We start from the raw sequence: 18,367 nt of genomic DNA, 5'->3' as shown, positions 1-18,367 counted from the left end.
TTATTAAAATTTTTTATTTCTCATCAAGTATCATCATTAAAGCTAATTTTAAAACTCTAAGAGCCTCGCAAAGATCTATCTGCTCGGAGCCTCGCAATGGCTAAGGCCGTCCCTGTTTTACTGGGCGTTTAGCCTCAACCACTATCGCCTCCTGTCAACGATCTTACGCTGAATGAATTAGAGGTTTAATCAAATTAGACACGTTTAAAGATTGGTGACTCTTAACCAATATCCATTTTGGATATGAAAAATGACAATCCCAGTTACACATATTAGTTAAAAATGTTTTTCTACCTAGACTTATTTTGAAATATACATTTCGGATTGTAAAAAACGAACTATAAAGATCATGCGTAGAGGATCGTAAAAAAAAGGTAACTGTTATGAATTTAGATTATGACGGAGGAGTTCATGTGTTCCCTTTAGGTAGTTTCCTTCGCGTGCCTTTATGTTTTTCACGTGCTCGCCTTTATTCAGTGATTTTAACCTTATAAAAAAAAATATAGCTTTGCATGTTTTTAAATGTTTATAGTAAAGTTGGGATTTGTTAAAAAAGGTTTTCTTAATCGTTCAAAATTTAATAATTAACATTTAGGTGTTACTGATAGGTACATAAATAAAATTTTAGTCAATAAGTGATTTTTTTAAGACAATTATTAATTGAGATTTACGCAATTTGGTTTAGGTACATAGTAGTGGTACGCGGGCATCTCGGGTTCGATTCCCAGCCGATGTGTCAACTAAACATCATTTTTTTACGTAATAAATTGATCAAATTTCAATCATAAAGAAATGAATCTCTTTTATTGTTTAGAGCATTGTTTAGAGATAAGATATTTTATTTATTATGTGTTTAGTTTCTTATATATGCATAGTAAAAGGTTAGCAAATAATCAAATATGATAATAATAATAAATCATTTTGAATAACGTTTTTTTTATTTTAGACAATTACAAATCATAAAAAAGTACATTCAAAAAGCATTTTTTATTGGGCCACATATAACGAACCTTATGTTAAACAACTATTAATTTAATTAACATGTACATAACTGGCCTTAATAATAATTTAAAACCGTTAAATTTTTTTTTTTTGAAAAATTTTTCCCGACACCTCCACCAGAAGTAAGCATTGTTTCACTGCTAATATTTTTTGTTATTTTGTAGTAAATAATGTTATACGTGAAGCATCGAAACATTTGGCAATAAATTCAGGTAAAATTGCTGGTAAATATTTTCAAGAAATACGATGAATGTCAATGACGGCTTTGAAATATTTTGCGATCATATTTGTAGGTGCTATAAATCTTTGAATTTCTATAATTTGTAGAGTACGATAGCGATTTAAAAACCACTTGATTTATTCAAATGTATAATTGCATCCTGTTATTGATTTGTGACAAATATGTAGAACAAACTATAAGATGATTATCCAGGGATCAATGACATATAGCCTCTGACTAGACTGCTTCGAACTATTTTGTTTCCTGTTTACATACTAATGGTCGATGCAGTTTTTAATCACGATACTTTTTAAACGTTGCAACAGATATTATGTATTACTTACTATGCATCATCTACATGTTGTATGAATTGTTTCATTTTAGAATTTATCAAAAAAGCTCATCAAAAGTTTCTTGTGGATAATAAGAATACCTAAATACATTTTTAGGGAAAATCGAAAGAAGCTGTTTAGTTCTTGGGAACAAGGATCTCAACCTTTAGGATTCTATCTCTATAGAATATGATTCTCAAATCATTTGGCATTATTTTCCCAAAATGAAAAACCAAATCTTAATTTTATGTGCAGAGGACTCGAAAATCTTGGTGATGTTGTGAAACACTAAAAAACACACATTCCAACACCAAAACGCGACACTGAACGTCGGAAGTCCTTTTTATTTCAAGTTCTCTTCAGTTCCTAAGCAAGATAACTTTACTACCGAAGAGACGTCTTTTGGCGTCGGGGTTTGAGCTTTTTGATTTTCCAAATCTTGATTAGTTTCCGTTTTATCCACCTTTGGCGGTCCGTCAGTGCCGTTTCTCTTAGAAACTGTTTGACTTCATTCTCTGAGCGTTAATAAGTAAAAGGTTTTAATCATCATCATAAGGTCGTCAGTCTTAAGACTGGTTGGTCACGCACTACCACTCCTTCCTATCCTGAGCTAATCTTCGCATTTCTCTAAAACTAGAACAACCCACATCCTTAACTATTTGCAAACAGTAATCTAATCTAGGTCAACGTCTATTCCTCTTAACTCCTGTTTGTGCCTCTAATATGTCTCTGACTAGACCTTTATGCCTGAGAAGGTGTCCTACCAACTTATCTCGCATATTTTTCATTTGACTACCACAGAGTCCTCAGTTCTCCTATTCTTTCTAATATCTCTTCAGTTCTAGCCATCTTTAACCACGGTATCCTCATCATTCGCCTGCAACACAAAATTTCGAACGCTTCTAACTTTTTCTTTTTCGCGGCGCCCGCCGTCCACGTTTCGCACCCGTACAGCGTCGTGCTCCAAACATACACCTTTAATAACCTTTTTCGAATTTCTAAATTAATCGTTTGCGAGCATAGAACTGACTTTTTTTTATTGAAGGCGACTCGACCCTTCACTATCCTCTGCTTAAGGTTTTAATACCGAATTTTTTTTTTAATCTTAGGACCTATTTGCTAGACGGAACGACTAACAATCCAAAAAATGCTTTCTAGGAAAGACACTACATAAGAATATTGGTAAAATTTACAGTCAAAATCATATTTCTCTTTACTGATTTTAATCTTGAACCTATTACTATTAATGCCATGAAAAACACTCATGATTTCTCCCAGTATTTTTAAACCTCTCTATGAGTGTATGTAATAGCAAATACTTATTAAGCACCAGGAGACTTCAACGAGGGAAAGATTCGCAATTTTTAAAAATGACTTACAATTAATAAAATTCGCAAGCGAGACAAAGAATAATTTACAGAAGAGTTGTTAACGTTAGGTGAAGTGGCGATTGTTATTCAATTATTCCACCCCGATTTAAATACCCTACCTACCTACCTACCACCTGACTTCACCCTGCTAACAGAACAGCATCGACGTAAAGAATTCGTATAGAAATAAACCAATGTTGCAAATGCTTACCGTCCCGCCCACTTTGTACTGGAACCTGACCTAAATTTGCACAGGACGCAAATGTAAAACGAAACCTGCAACGAGGCATATTTTTAAAAAAGTCAAGAACCACCCACATATTACTACCATACGACACAACCAACACATGACGGCTTCTTTCCATTTTTTGCAGACACTTGATGTCAAAGAGAATGTCATGCATCAGAAGAAAAATGCTGTGTATGACGTACATATGTATGCACCTATCAATATGCCTGTCGAGAATCTTGAGCAGGAGATAAGAAAATGTTCGAATCTCTAAAAAATATAAAGATCAGCTAATCAAAGCAGCCATGATTTGCTACAAATTGAAACTGACAAATCGCTGCTCCTAACAATTGAACTTCATCTTCAGAAAGCAGGGCACCATCTGATTCATTGATTATTTCAATTTTTTAATAATAATTATATCATCAAAAAACAAAGCACCGCACAGAAAAAGTGAAAAAGAACATGNTCCCTACATTTTGAAGTATATTTATCATTGTCAAAAACTTTTTCTAAATCTACAAATCCTATGTACAAACGCTTTCTATTGTTTTCTTTATTGTTACCCGTAAAGCTACAATGGCCTTCTCTATTTCTTCTAAACCCAAATTGATAATAGTAATAATAGTTCTTCCGCCCTTTTTGCCATCCTCCTCTGTCCAATTCTAGTTTTATTTTTTTAAATCATGACCATGTCCATGATCCAGAAACTGTCGAACAAGATCGCGATTTCGAACATTTTTGTTTTCATCAGCGCACCAAAGACAGCTCCGACAGAACTTCGACCAACAGTCTACTTGTTGTAGAGATTTACCACTATTGTGGGTTTATTGATGTTTACATGGTCATTTTCAATTCAAGGATATGAACTTGTTAAATTGAGTTAACTGCATAGTATCTACCAAAAAGTTTTAAATTTGCTATCTGCAGTTCAGAAAATTCTGACGAATTCCTGACCACAAACTGTCGTGTAGATAACTATGTAGCGGGTTAAGTCGGGGCAAGTCGAAATCCTTAAATCACAAAGGACCTTGTCAAACATTACCGAATTATTATGTTTTAAATTCAGTACACTGCATTTTTCGATTATCTGGAACTCCAGAAAATGAGCATTTCGGATTAATTATTTTTTTAATCGACGTCGAGCAAAAGCACCAACATAAATTGAAAAGCTGAGGCTTTCTAGGCTGTCATTATTGGATGAAAGTTCGATATCCTAGATTGGTATGTAGAATCTAAGGATTTTATGGCTTCGCAACGTTGCCAACCATAGAAGCTGGCGAAAAGTTGGAAAATCAGCGGATTGACCGAAGAAGAATTTGCAGAATAAAACTGATAAAATTCAAAACTTTTTAGTGATATGATGGCGTAATTATATTCCCGATAATACGTTTTGATAAAGGCTCAGATGAATACAAAAGTAAACAGGCACAAAGGGCTTTCTTTAAATTCTCCATCTTCTAAACTTTTTAATACTGAGGAGACGGGTGCAGAAATCGTCCCTAAGCCGCGAGCCGCTACTGATTTTTAAATAAGGCCATACTACGTCTATTTACATAGACAGAATTGCATGCCTACTTACATTTTTATTGATAGCGATATCATTTCTAATGTGTAAGTACGACTGTGATATTAGAGAGTAACGCCCTTTTGCAAAATTGAACAACCTACTTTTCGTTATACCTATTTACTTAAATTTCAAACAACAAGGGGAAAAGAACTATTTCAGTGTTCCATAACAACACATTTTAAAACTGCTCAAAAGCTAACGACATGATTACAATCTCTATTTTTGTGAATATTCTAATAATCGTGTGAAAAAGGGCATTCAAGTTTAAACGAGTTAAATTACCGCCAAGCGAAGATCCCCTATCGTTATGACGTCACAAACAAAGTAAGCAGGACACAAAGAGTTTGGTGCAAACGAACTAAAAGAAATAAAATAACATATTGTATTAAAAGCAAGTATTACTAGGTACGAATGCTGTTAGTAAAATTATGATGTGAGATAAGTTTTTTGCGACAACAAACCTGTACTGTTTTACTTTCTTGTTCTAAATTCTTTTAAGGGAGTTTTTAAGCTTGTATCGATCTTCTTCGATCCATTAGTAACTGACAAGGCATGGTAGTGTATTTGAACTATTCAAGTAATTCTGAAATGTGACGTTACAATAATTTCAATGTATTTCGTGTAAGCTTCCAAAAAAGGTTCTGGGTACCCTATATTTTGCTTCGACTTTTTGTTTACTGAAAGATACCCTACTGAACCTGAACGTTACCGAATAGTTTTATTGGGCAATTTAAAAGTAAAACAAATGCATTTAATAATTCAGTTTTTCTATATGTATACGTAAATACGTTTCTCTAGCTTCCCAAAAAAGTCAATAAATTAAATTATCAAAATTGTAACAAATTAATTTTCAGAATTTTTCAATTCCAAAGCATATGTTACTACATGTACGAATGGTTATATCTTTTTAACAAAACAGTACTTATTAGGTAACTTTTTATCACTTAATTGTATATTCTTTTATCTCATTGTTCACTAAAACGTTATCAGAAAAATCATTTGCAGTTTTAATAATTGTCTACTTCAATGTTAAACCTTGACTACGCCAACTTGAAACGTAGCATATCGCACTAGCATTCCTTGATTGCGTGAAAACTTCTTCCATAGAGATTTGTGGATCTGTCCTGATATAAATGTACAAAATACTTCATCATCATAAGGTCGTCAGTCCTAAGACTGGTTGGACACGCACCTCCACTCTTTCCTATCCTGAGCTAATCTTAGCATTTCCCTAAAACTAGAACAACCCACATCCTAACTATTTGTGAACAGTAATCTAATCTAGGTCTACCTCTACTCCTCCTAACTCCCGTTTCTGCCTCTACTATGTCTCTGACTAGACCTTCATGTTTGAGAAGATGTCTTACTAACCTATCTCGCATATTTTTTATTGACTTCCATATAGTCCTCTGTTCTCTTATTCCTTCTAATATCTCTCTATTCACGGTATCCTCATCATTCGCCTGTAACACAACATTTCGAACGCTTCTAACTTTTTCTTTTCCGCATCGCCCACCATCTATGTTTCGCGCCCGTACAACGCCAATCATACACCCTCAAAAATCTTTTTCGAATTTCTAAATTAATCGTTCGCGAGCATAGAAATGACTTCTTTTTATTGGAAGCGACTCGACCCAGCGCTATCCTCTACAAAATACTTTAGAAGTAAGAAAATTGCACGCCACTGAACCAAGGATCCGCATTTGTTTGTATAATAATAATAACTGCTAAAAGATAATTGACAGTATTAATGCAACAGAAAAATAAAAAATTGTTTACACAAAGGCAATCGCAGAGTAGTTTTTACTTATCTCATTCGAAAGTTTATCACAATGACAACATTAGTTCTTCATAAATCGAACTCATGGTTATGCATAAAAATTTATGTGGAAACTATCTTTAAATCACGCTACTGTGATGGTCGAATTGAAAATACATATAAAAGTCTACGTGTATGACGTAACATGTCACATTCTTAGTAAATGAGCAAGAAAAAATATGATAATTTGATAATTTTTATGTAATTTAATGCATACAAAAGATATAACTCGTACGTGTATTTAATGGTTAACTTATAACAGTTTGTGCTTTATTTAAAAATATGAAAATTTGTTTGATAACGTGTTGTTTATTTGGACGATACTACTTATCATTTTTAAATTTTAACAGTGTAATTTTTATTAAAATTTATTATTGTTGAATAAAAGCATTAGAGAAGATGCGTAGTTTTAAGTACATAAAATAAATAGTATTAATGGTAGAAAAAACTTCAATCTAAACAAATGAATACTAGAGGAATTATTTTTGGTAATGTAATGCAAGGTACTATAAATTTTGTATAAATGATTTAAACCGCTAAGACCAGCGTCACTAACCTCTAGAGTTTTCTACTCAAATGCACTAAATCATTCTAAAATACCCTCTGCCTACTGTATCCCCAATTTGCGTTAACTTACATTATCGCCCCAAAAACGCGATTACACTTTTCATTTCGCTTAATCGAATCTACATCCCAACCATAAATGCGTTAAATCGCCCTTTGGTGCTTACTGCTTAGTCAGCGCTTAATCTGTATTCTATCATCAATCTGCTACATTCGCCTAGTTGCTTGATTGACCTTGTCTATACCTAGTTTTTCACAAGGAATTTGCGACCGTATCAAAGTATATACCATTGTTAAAATGTCTACTCTTGTTTATGGCGGTGGATCGCCATCTTGTGTTACCCACTGCTAACCGAAGTTCATGCATGTATTACACAAGGGCCTTACTGAGATATCTACTTCTTTTCTAGTTTAATTTTGATAAATAACTTTTTATGAACTTGGTTTACGTGTCTATTCAGTTATTTCGAGTCCATCTGCTTTCCTCCAAGCTCTTTTATTGTTTTCTTGGATCACTTAGGTTAGATTAAGTTATTTGGTTGGTGGAGCAGTATCAAAGTATATTACATTGTTAAAATGTCTACTGTAGTTTATGGCGGTGGATCGCCATCTTTTGATGCCCGCTGCTAACCGAAGTTCATATATGTATTACACAAGGGCCTTACTGAGATATCTACTTCTTTTCTAGTTTAATTTTATATAAATAACTCTTATTATAAACTTGGTTTACGTGTCTATTCAGTTATTCCGAGTCCATCTGCTTTCGTCCATGTTCTTTTGTTGTTTTCTTGGATCAGTTAGGTTAGATTAGGTTATTTAATTGGTGGAGTGGTAATAATATTCAACAGATAATCATTTACTTCTCTTCTGAATTATTTTGGTCCTTCTCTTCTTTCTGACTTCAACCATCACTGACTCATTCTAACGATTCCTAAAAGGAAGCTAAAGAGGGCATTCTGCATCCCATCATTCTGCGTTGTTCGGAGGGACCGTCCGCCCACCAGCATTAGTAGATTTAGTGGAAAAAAAAACACCCAAAATTATCTTTTTTAGTCACTTGGACGAGTAGGTCCCTTAGTAAGGACCTTATCTAGCATACTCTACCTAATACTGCAGTACAACTAAAGGAATACTTCGATTTGGTAAATGATTTATTGAGACTGCTTATTACGTGATAATGAGATCTAATTAAGATTACTACTGCCCAGGAGCTTGTATTGTTTATTGCCATTATGTTACTGACTGATTTGTTAGTTCCTGTTCCTTACCTCATTGCTTTATATTCCTTGGTACATAGGTAAGTACATTCCTAATGGGTTTGCTTTTCCCTGGATCATTTCCGAATCGCTCCAGTGGTTCTAGTATTGAATGCGTCCAATCGCTTTATTGCTTTCTAGTCTATCCCTAATCCCGGTTATTATCGTCAGTGTTTTATATTTCTCAATATTTCATATTGTGCAAAATTAANAACATGTACATAACTGGCCTTAATAATAATTTAAAACCGTTAAATTTTTTTTTTTTGAAAAATTTTTCCCGACACCTCCACCAGAAGTAAGCATTGTTTCACTGCTAATATTTTTTGTTATTTTGTAGTAAATAATGTTATACGTGAAGCATCGAAACATTTGGCAATAAATTCAGGTAAAATTGCTGGTAAATATTTTCAAGAAATACGATGAATGTCAATGACGGCTTTGAAATATTTTGCGATCATATTTGTAGGTGCTATAAATCTTTGAATTTCTATAATTTGTAGAGTACGATAGCGATTTAAAAACCACTTGATTTATTCAAATGTATAATTGCATCCTGTTATTGATTTGTGACAAATATGTAGAACAAACTATAAGATGATTATCCAGGGATCAATGACATATAGCCTCTGACTAGACTGCTTCGAACTATTTTGTTTCCTGTTTACATACTAATGGTCGATGCAGTTTTTAATCACGATACTTTTTAAACGTTGCAACAGATATTATGTATTACTTACTATGCATCATCTACATGTTGTATGAATTGTTTCATTTTAAAATTTATCAAAAAAGCTCATCAAAAGGTTCTTGTGGATAATAAGAATACCTAAATACATTTTTAGGGAAAATCGAAAGAAGCTGTTTAGTTCTTGGGAGCAAGGATCTCAACCTTTAGGATTCTATCTCTATAGAATATGATTCTCAAATCATTTGGCATTATTTTCCCAAAATGAAAAACCAAATTTTAATTTTATGTGCAGAGGACTCGAAAACCTTGGTCATGTTGTGGAACACTAAAAAACACACATTCCAACACCAAAACGCGACACTAAACGTCGGAAGTCCTTTTTATTTCAAGTTCTCTTCAGTTCCTAAGCAAGATAACTTTACTACCGAAGAGACGTCTTTTGGCGTCGGGGTTTGAGCTTTTTGATTTTCCAAATCTTGATTAGTTTCCGTTTTATCCACCTTTGGCGGTCCGTCAGTGCCGTTTCTCTTAGAAACTGTTTGACTTCATTCTCTGAGCGTTAATAAGTAAAAGGTTTTAATCATCATCATAAGGTCGTCAGTCCTAAGACTGGTTGGTCACGCACTACCACTCCTTCCTATCCTGAGCTAATCTTCGCATTTCTCTAAAACTAGAACAACCCACATCCTTAACTATTTGCGAACAGTAATCTAATCTAGGTCAACGTCTATTCCTCTTAACTCCTGTTTGTGCCTCTAATATGTCTCTGACTAGACCTTTATGCCTGAGAAGGTGTCCTACCAACTTATCTCGCATATTTTTCATTTGACTACCACAGAGTCCTCAGTTCTCCTATTCTTTCTAATATCTCTTCAGTTCTAGCCATCTTTAACCACGGTATCCTCATCATTCGCCTGCAACACAAAATTTCGAACGCTTCTAACCTTTTCTTTTTCGCGGCGCCCGCCGTCCACGTTTCGCACCCGTACAGCGTCGTGCTCCAAACATACACCTTTAATAACCTTTTTCGAATTTCTAAATTAATCGTTTGCGAGCATAGAACTGACTTTTTTTTATTGAAGGCGACTCGACCCTTCACTATCCTCTGCTTAAGGTTTTAATACCGAATTTTTTTTTTAATCTTAGGACCTATTTGCTAGACGGAACGACTAACAATCCAAAAAATGCTTTCTAGGAAAGACACTACATAAGAATATTGGTAAAATTTACAGTCAAAATCATATTTCTCTTTACTGATTTTAATCTTGAACCTATTACTATTAATGCCATGAAAAACACTCATGATTTCTCCCAGTATTTTTAAACCTCTCTATGAGTGTATGTAATAGCAAATACTTATTAAGCACCAGGAGACTTCAACGAGGGAAAGATTCGCAATTTTTAAAAATGACTTACAATTAATAAAATTCGCAAGCGAGACAAAGAATAATTTACAGAAGAGTTGTTAACGTTAGGTGAAGTGGCGATTGTTATTCAATTATTCCACCCCGATTTAAATACCCTACCTACCTACCTACCACCTGACTTCACCCTGCTAACAGAACAGCATCGACGTAAAGAATTCGTATAGAAATAAACCAATGTTGCAAATGCTTACCGTCCCGCCCACTTTGTACTGGAACCTGACCTAAATTTGCACAGGACGCAAATGTAAAACGAAACCTGCAACGAGGCATATTTTTAAAAAAGTCAAGAACCACCCACATATTACTACCATACGACACAACCAACACATGACGGCTTCTTTCCATTTTTTGCAGACACTTGATGTCAAAGAGAATGTCATGCATCAGAAGAAAAATGCTGTGTATGACGTACATATGTATGCACCTATCAATATGCCTGTCGAGAATCTTGAGCAGGAGATAAGAAAATGTTCGAATCTCTAAAAAATATAAAGATCAGCTAATCAAAGCAGCCATGATTTGCTACAAATTGAAACTGACAAATCGCTGCTCCTAACAATTGAACTTCATCTTCAGAAAGCAGGGCACCATCTGATTCATTGATTATTTCAATTTTTTAATAATAATTATATCATCAAAAAACAAAGCACCGCACAGAAAAAGTGAAAAAGAACATGTCACATTACAATGGCGGGCTTTTCTCATATTCCGTAGTGTTTTTAAAAATTATGAAATCTTTTGCGCATATTATTACGTAAGTTGTGGGTTTTCGGTAATGTAATCGAGGATTCGATTTTCCGGAACATTTTTCACATCGAAAGGTAACAAAAAAATCATGTTAAACAATGGTAACTATTTGTCACAGTATAACTAATCAATAGGTGGTAACTATTGTCGCTTAAACAATTCTTTGTGCATTATCTAATTGAATTACGGTTGCTTGTAGATTATTTTAGTTAGTGCGATTCTAATAATAAATAACAATAATACCTGGCAATAAACACAGACGGTGGGAATGAACATTGCATTACACTTGGGTACCTATAATAAATATTATCGTTTTAACGGTGAGAAATGATAGGTAGACGTAACTAAACATAACTCATTTGCTATTATTTGATTTGTTATTATAAAGCAAACAAGTAAACTGCATTCTTAAAATAATTAATCTACTGAACATCCGGATAATTCAAATGATAGTACAAAACGAACACTTTTATTACTTGCATCTCCAGTCCATATCCTGAAATATTCTCGGAAACTAGATCATCCCACATAACTAACTATTTACCAGCAATAGATGATCCTCTCTTTACCTTTGTTTCTACTTTAAATTTTAGACATATTTAAAGTAGAAACAGAAATCAGACCTTCATCTCATAGAAAAATGTCCCACAATCCTTAAATTCTCTTCCCCCTTTTCCTTGTTGACTGCCATTGTTCCCTTTGTTCTCCTGTATATTTCAATATCTTCTCATTTCGAACCTTTTTTAACTACAGTATTTTCATCATCCGCCTATATCATCCAGGGACGTAGTCAGCTGTTTTTCGCACGGACCAAAGGTGATCGACTTCGTTGGATACATTCAGTTCCATAAAATTAAGATTTCTCGAGTTACGTAATAACGTTAGGTATATACTCTGTTTCATATCTAGACTCAGACAGACAGATTTACAGAAAAAAATGTTTTAGACTGCATGTTAATTTCCTCCTCTTCGTATCTCAGAAAATGTCTTACAATTCCAAAATCCGCTTTCTTCTTTTCCTTACACGTAGCCGTCTTTTTTCACTTCGTGTCTCAGAAAATTCTTCACAATTCTAAAATCCGTTCTCTCCTTTTCCTTATTGATACCCAGAGACGTAGTCCAGCCTTTTTCAAATGTGTCAAAAATGTCCACATCGTTGTAGACGTTCAAAACTAAACCTAGACAGGAAAAGTAAACAGTTTTTCAGATCGCATGTCAATTTCCACCCTTAGTGTCTCAGAAAATGTCTTACAATTCCAAAAACCGCTTTCTTCTTTTCCTTATTGACACCCAGAGATGTAGCCCAGCCTTTTTCTTCATGGACCAAAAATGTTCACATCATTCTAGACTCGCAACCTAAACCTTGGCATAAAAAGTCAGGAGTATTTCAGATCGCATGTTAATTTCCCCCCCTTCGTGTCTCAGAAAATTCTTCACCACTCTAAAATCCGTTCTCTCCTTTTCCTTATTGATACCCAGAGACGTAGCCCAGCCTTTTTCAAATGGGTCAAAAATGTCCACATCGTGGTAAACGTTCAAAACTAAACCTAGACAGGAAAAGTAAAGAGTGTTTCAGATCGCATATTAATTTGCTCTTCTTCGTGTCCTGCAATTCTAAAATCCGCTCTCTCCTTTTCCTTATTGACGCCCAGAGACGTAGCCAGCTATTTTTCAGATGGGCTTTTTTCACCACCCCTTGCTCAGGAAGTAAAATTTTCTTAGATAAGTAATATAGTTAATCGAAAAAAAATTGCAAAAATCTCAATTTGGATATTTTGCATAATTAAATAAAAACACCACATAGTTTTTCATTAAACAAAATGTCTTGGATTATATCAAGTTAAATGTTTATTGGTTTATAGAATTAAACTAATATTCAGGATGACCCAGCAAATGGGTCAGCATTTTCAATGCGTGAGCTTTAACTCGTCCTGGTCCATTCGTAGCCTGATATTACTGCAACTCAAACATTTCTAACTTCTCCTTTTCCACAGAGCCCATCGTTCAGTTTTCGCCCTGTACAGGGCCGTGCTACAAACATACATTTTCAACAATCTTTTTTGAATTTCCAAATTATAACTGTTCGATAGCCCAGAAGTGATCTTTTTCTGTTAAAAGCGACTTAACACGACTATTTTCGTTAAAACTCATCCCATTCCATTTCATTCTACAATTTTCTGCTATTTGACTTTATTACTTACAATTAAATAAATATAAAATGTATCTACACGTCTGTACCATTAATTATTGTTTTTTTTTTATTTCTTAATAGTTGGCAAAACACTGAAATTGATTAAGGTACAATTGAAGTACCAAAATTTTGAAAAGTTCAAAATTAGTCAAGACTTCTGTTCATTTGGTTACTATTTCTGCCTGTCTATTATTTTGAGAGAATGCTGGCGTAACTATTTTTTTTTTATTTAAATCGTTCAATTCGTTTATTTAGTAGGTATGTAGGTATATTATTAGTATACGTAAACCTTGCAAAAGCCTTCAAAATAAATTCGTTTTGGAAGCTGCCAATTGTCTAGCAATTGATGAAAAGTTAGCTAAAAATTTTATTAGACTTATCTTTATAGATATTGTATGTATTGACCAAGGGATTACATCACATTAGCTAAACTTGCTTCAAGCTTTAGGTGTTAATAAGTAATCACCTCATTCTATTTGTTGTTACACATCCATAGGAATGTTGTGCTTAAGGAAGCAGTATAAATATTTTAATATTTCGTATCATATTTTGTCCATCCTGCTTATTTGAAGCCTTTAATCAAACCTTTTAAAATAGTAACGTGGTTATCAAAATCAGAAAAAGACTAAATTTAGTTTATACTTACTTAGTTAATGTTAACTATGTATGTTTTTCTATAGTATATGTCTACGTCCTTAATTTGGAAATACAAGTACCCATTTCATTCATTTACATGGTTATTTTCTTCGCATGTTATAAGTATAGGTATTAACCGCTTAATATGAAGTAATTGCTGTCTTAAGTTTGGTTTTTACATTAAATTCTCTATAGGAAAGTTTGGATATAATGACTCCGTTTAAAATGACATATCGTTTATTATGACTGATTCTCAAGAAATCTTATCTGGCTATAGTGACCCAAATGATTAATAATGACATTTTCGCTCATTTTTCTGACCCTTCTTATGTATATTGATATTACAATTCATCGTTCTTTTTCTTTTTTTATTAATAAATAAATACAAGTTGTAGTTTTTCTCTCTATTAAACTAAATAACTAACTATAATAGAAAGTTGTTTATTTTCATTTATGTCATTTCCCTTCGATGTCATTATAAGCGGATTCTACTGTATTTTATTTTTACGTAAATATTTAATGCAAATGAAAAGTTTGGCATTTTTCAACAAAAAAGAATCAAATTTTCACAAATGTTCGTTCTTAAAATACAAACTAATGAATACTTCATGCAAATTATAATTAATCATGATCAATTATCAAAAGGACGAGTGATCTAATTCGGTAAAGTGGACAAAAAACGAAAGCACTTACAAAACATTTAGAAATGTTTCCAACAAAATATAATAAAACTTTAGATCGATAGGAACCTGAGAAAAAGGGAGAAATTTTGTCCGGAAGTTGTTTTTTTCTTTGGTAGCAAAAAAAAAGGACCTTGGAAATACTTCCATACACAGAGATTGTTTATGTAGTAAAACGTAGTAGGCGATGGAGTGAGAGGGAGGCATGTAGTAGGCAGGGAGAAGGGATGCTGGAAAGCGCCAGCAACGGGATGAAAACATTGCAGCTTATTGCGGTATTGATTATAAAATCAATAAAATATGGCCTAGCGAACGAAACCGGAAAAATAGCTGATTCACGCGCTACATTTATTCTATAAGAATTAAAATGTTCATGCGCACTTCTATTTTCTCTAGCCGCGAAGAAGGTAATGATTTTTTGGGGATGAAGTGAAGTACAGGGGTGGGGGCTACTCTAACTCATTAGCCTACCAATATGCAACATTCGTTTGCCTCGACTTTATTTTTACGCATTTTTTCATGCTACTTTTCGCGGTCTAGAACGAGTTGAACTAAAAAAGAAAAATCTGACTGCTACGTTCGCAGAACTTCGTACGCAAGTCGTTTTTCGTAAAAGAGGAATAGCAAAAAAATCGGCGCGCTTTTTTTTTGAGGGCTTCTTTAACATTTTTAATTGCGGCACGTAGTAGTCGTTATTCTGCGCATTTTCGTCGCTGCCGAGTTGTGCGAGGGGTAGGTAGGAAGTACGCACTATTTTTTAGTGCGAACTTATTACGGCAGATGTCTCATAGCCATGTTCCAATAAAGAATAAGCGCCTATACCACCTACTACCACCGTCGTCAATTTTTTGCGCGCCGTATATTTTTAATAATCAGCGAGAAGCGGCGACGTGCTGACGTGTGTGTGTCTGTTTATGTGTGTACGCCCGACGACCCCGTGCGCAAAATTTGAACGGCCACTCGTTTGTTTTCGGATTTCGCGGTCAACAGTGCCGTGGTGCGATTGACATTTTTCTGTGTGCATCAAGCAGGCGGCGCACCACTATGCCCTGCAGAAAAATGCATTCGTAAATAAAAAAAAAATATGTCAGTGATGAAAAAAACAACAACAATAGCAACTCGATTAATTAGTTATTAATTGTTAATACTACTATGGATCGTCGTTATACCGCATAGTAATTCCATGAAGTCCGCTGGGATCTTAAGGTAAACAAACGCTTAAAAAATGTTTAAAAGCGATTTTTTTAGCTGGCCATGACATCACGCTTCTTAAAAAAAAAATAACCAACGATCGCAGAAGCCAACTAGTAGTCCACTTGCGATTAGTTGGCTATTTGCGTTTTGTCATTGTTTTAGTCTGTTCGTTGATTACAAAGTCGATGTTTACCTAGTTCGCTGCTGGTGTATTTGGGAGGCTAGTGCATGTCCGGGTTTTTTCGTGCGGGTTTTTAACCCTGACCGACGCGGTCGTCTCGGCGCATCCTTGACGTCGTCGTTTTCCCTTTCTGTAGCATTTTTAATGGAAGCCATATTCGCATACTTCCCCTACTCTTCTTGTAATAACCAATAAGTTTTTTATAGGGTTTATTTTTAATGATCCAACACGAAGTAGCGAACCGCTCTTCGTTGGTTTCTATGACTGCTATTTTTTGCACAATTCCGTTTATAATTTTTGCGAGCTAGCCACGTCTAACTGCTCCGTTGGTTCAAAAATTATTGCGAACCCGTGAAAGTATGTAGAAATGCAAGCAGGTTGGTGGAAAAGTTTTCGAGTGCATAAAAATTGTAAGAAAAAATACCAGGATTTTTGTTTAGTGAAATTAGTGTACGAAAAACAGTGAACGTTTGTTCGTTGAAAAGTTTGAGATGATTTTTTTCATTGCTGACGTAAAATTGTCAGGTAATATCTAATTAAAATAATGTATTTACTTTGTATGTTGCTTCTTCGTTCAACTCATATTTTAAAGTTTAAATACCCACCTCATACCTCGTTGTCCGCACCCTCTGGTTTTTCTTAAATGAAATCATTTGAATTAAGATTTAAGTGGTGCACTTATACAGATCAGTGGTGTACCTATATGGAATTGCATAAAAAAAAATTTTATAATTGAATAAGTAATTAACAAATTTTTAAAAATTAAAAATAATTGTAATTTTTTCAAAAAAGAAAAGTCTAGGTGTATAATAATTAATTGTTTTTTAAAAACAATTTATAAAATTATCAAGTGCATATAAAAATTTTTTTTTTAAGTAAAATGGCTTATGTTCTATTAAATTTATTTATAAGTTGCACTTATTTATAAACTGCATGTATATTGTAATGCATGAAAAAAATAGATATTTATAGTAAATTCAAAGTTCAAATTGTTTTTATTATTTTTTTTACATTCGTATATGAGTAAATTATATAGATCACGTCCATTTTCTACTTTTTTTGTTGACCTCTACTACCCCGATTAAATTTATTTTAACGAAATTAATTAATTTATATTATGATTAACTTTAATTTTTTGATAAAGTAGAATAACATTAAATTAATTCTAAAAAATTAAACCTAGTTGGGTATTTCTTTAGCAAGAAAATGAAACAATGTGAGTGCCTTTTATTATTTTTCATGTAGTTTACAGCCACTAGAACAGTCTCAATGACAGCCTTATTAAATCTAATGTTATAAATGTAATTGTTTTATCTAATTCTTATTTATAAAAGATTATTTATAGAAATAACACTCATATCAAGTTTTAAAAGTTCTACTTATATTTTCTTTGTTTTGTTAAAATTAGTTAATAGTACTATCAGTAGGGTACTAAAAATAAACTAAATTTATTTACTTATATAAGGAGTGTTCAAAATATTTCTGTATACATACATAGAAAACAGATCTTTTCCATCGTATTCCAAATACCAATCACTAGAGGATATTACAACTTTTAAAGAATAAATGATTGTAATATTTGTACGGATATGTAAGTAATAATTTAACAATACAAAACATTTCACTTTAAAGTTGCTCACAGTAAAATATTGGTAATAATTTTTTGCCCCCATTTAATCATTCCAATGAGACGCCTATGTATGTTTTACTCACTACGTCACGTGCATCTCCACCCCATTCCCCCACCTTTTTGTGTTTACATTTATTCTGACAAGGTTCAGGCGCAAGGCACCTGCAAATATATAATATTATTGACGTTTTCTCGTTTTCTGACACTTTTACACCCACATATTATCTGCAGTGTACTTGTGGAGTAATTTAATTTCATTAGTCCGCCTATTCAGGGTGGATTTGATGAGCCATAATGACAATTCTTAATGTTTTTTCAGTGTTTCGTGTCAAGTTTATTTACACAGTATCAATATAAATAGTGTTATCTGTTCTAATAAAGTGCAACAATAATTAATTCCATAGTTTATCTAGAAAATGTGGTCTAAACTGATTTATGTAAGTTGTTTTTCTAAATTAACTTGCTATAGAAAGTTAATCAAAAACGTCTTTGTTACTTGATTGTATTGTAATAATTATATATTTTTTTTATTCCAACAGAGCCATTAAACAGAAATGTAATTCTTCTGGTTAGAAATGCTACATTTACTGTATAGGTACTTACTAGTAAGTAAAAGTGGTTTCTGATC

The 18,367-nt window shown here is 33.5% G+C and overlaps 1 protein-coding gene across 10 annotated transcripts in view; it reads left to right on the top strand.

The window, feature by feature from the left end:
- The window catches only part of LOC108742280 (broad-complex core protein), a 78,189-nt gene that overhangs the window by 51,729 nt on the left and 8,093 nt on the right, over positions 1–18,367 (top strand). For 2 of the 10 annotated variants that reach the window (XM_018477433.2, XM_018477493.1), the window contains exon 1: positions 15,597–15,940. The exons of 3 other annotated variants lie outside the window; for them this stretch is intronic. The gene's annotated coding sequence lies outside the window, so the exon portion shown is untranslated. Of the gene's footprint in view, positions 1–15,596; positions 15,941–16,084; positions 16,635–17,747; positions 18,177–18,367 lie in introns of those variants that run through there. 5 more of the 10 variants (XM_018477497.2, XM_018477477.1, XM_018477485.1 and 2 more) reach the window with 4 other exon arrangements.

This window comes from Agrilus planipennis, unplaced genomic scaffold, assembly GCF_000699045.2.
Source record: "Agrilus planipennis isolate EAB-ADULT unplaced genomic scaffold, Apla_2.0 scaffold3, whole genome shotgun sequence".
NCBI lineage: Eukaryota > Metazoa > Arthropoda > Insecta > Coleoptera > Buprestidae > Agrilus > Agrilus planipennis.
This window is presented reverse-complemented; position numbering and strand designations above follow the sequence as displayed.